Raw genomic sequence first — 2,132 nt, forward strand, 5'->3', positions numbered from 1 at the left:
CAGCCACACTTTCGTAGGATCTCTACTTTGTCTTAAGTTTATCCAACCATAATAGCTTTACAGAAGTACCTGGATTTTCTAGAAGTTGTCCAGAAAAATTAATTGAAGAAGAAAATAAATTGGATGGTTTATTATAAATGAATCAACTGCTATGATTTTCAACATAAAGATGTCATAAATACTAATTTGTAACCCGAGAAAAATAGTTCCTCTTGAGTGGACTTGTTTTTCTCCGTCCCAAGTTGGTGTTTATAACGTCTGATGTCATTGGTTTATTACTTCTGAAGAAAAGCCACTGTCTGAAATGGAATCGTTCCTTGAACGTAACAGGTTCTGGATTTATCGACATCTAAAACCGAATGATATAAACGAACTTGGTATAGAATATAAAGGAAGGGATAATGAAAAATTGTAAAGTGCTATGCCGGTTGTGTTTTTACATCGCCCTTGAAATATAACTGTATCAGAAGCACTTCAAGTACGACATCTTTTTTATACAAGTCGTCAGTGTCATCGATACTCCCCCACTGCACATCCTGTTGATCATATTCATTGACTAGGAGGAGAAATGCTCGCAACACTGTTAAGGGTATTCAATAGTTAGGTGATATTATTCAAATGATGTGCTGGTTCTTCACCCCGTGTTAAGCCGAACAACACTTCAGGCGATGATGTTAATCTGGTGTGTTAAGTCTCTACAGTTCGACCTATCTAAACACTACACGACAAAACACATTAGTCACTTAAGAATTAAGTGGCGATGTTAAATTGGCGCATTAGGTCAATCATAGTAGTCGCTGCTGTTGTTGCACTCGTGTTGATGAGGCGACAACGGTGGTGAATCAAATAGCTTTGGCCTCATCTCAAATTACTTTTCCACCCTTATATACAACACAAACTTGTCACTCAATCAATGACTGACTCAAAAGGAAATCTCTAACTGACGCTGCTACTGTTTGTGAAATAAATGACCTATAAATAAATGAATAGATATAAATGCATCTGGTGTTGAGTCAATTAATGCTATTCTGCTACCTCTAAAGCTCACTATTACTTTCATATCGACACTGTTTGTATAATAGTTAATTGATGGCAGCGGATTTTTGTTGCCATTGTCTATGGAAAGTTAATCTCGCTTTCTCGCACAATAGAACACGATTCACATTGTACCCTGAGACTTCAAAGTTTTGTCAGCCTATAAACTTAATGAAAACTTAATGATGCAATATTTTGTATGAAGCTATTTTACTAAGGCTACACGCGCGCGCACATACGGTGTCACGGTTAGTGAGTTCGGTTCATGATCATAAGGTCGCGGGTTCGATTCTTGAATCGGGAGTCACGATGGGTTCTTGAGCAAAGCAGTTCATACACAGACTTGCCACAAGTATTTCACATGCATCCATCATTACATAAGTGTTGCACCAGCGCTAAATCAAATCCATTGGATTTAGTTGAATACCATCCCTTATGCATGACTAAACAAGTTGGAGCATCTGTTCTGTCGCCTCTTGTGGAAGGGTGGCGGTCCTCTTCTAAGGTGGTCTGTCTGCTGCCAACACCCACTCGAGGGTGGGCTAGGGATGCCCAGGATGCTGCTGCACAGACATGCGCAGAGCCTGAGGCATCAGTGACTCCACCTGGATGGTGAACAGGTGTGGTCTTCGTTCGTGAAACCGTTATTTCCTAGGTTTATTAGTTTTAGTGAACTAGAACCGTGGATCCCGTGTAGACCAAAGTTGAGAGATTGAGAAGCGAGAGAGCCTTACGGCACTCTCGCACGAGTAACGCCAGCGGCGGGGGTTCCACCTCGTCATTCTACAGAGGGTTGGTAGAGGCTAAGTGTGACGACGACCTGGGGGTGGAGACACTCTGGGCGTCGACGATAGTCAACTGACCGGCCTGTTCCGAAGGACATTCGGGCCAGGATCCTTGGATAACTTTCAAGGATCTCTGGCTTAGCAATGTTACCGAGGAGCCTTACCAGATAAACACACAAGGCATGCTGCTTCTTGTTCAGCCATGTGCCCAAGACGCGAGCAGGACAGGGGAAACCGTTCTGCACGCGACTGGACAATATCTCGAAATTTCAGAAATGTGGGATTACGCTGAGCAACGCTGTCACGGCGGGG

Source organism: Octopus bimaculoides, chromosome 20 (genome assembly GCF_001194135.2).
Source record: "Octopus bimaculoides isolate UCB-OBI-ISO-001 chromosome 20, ASM119413v2, whole genome shotgun sequence".
NCBI lineage: Eukaryota > Metazoa > Mollusca > Cephalopoda > Octopoda > Octopodidae > Octopus > Octopus bimaculoides.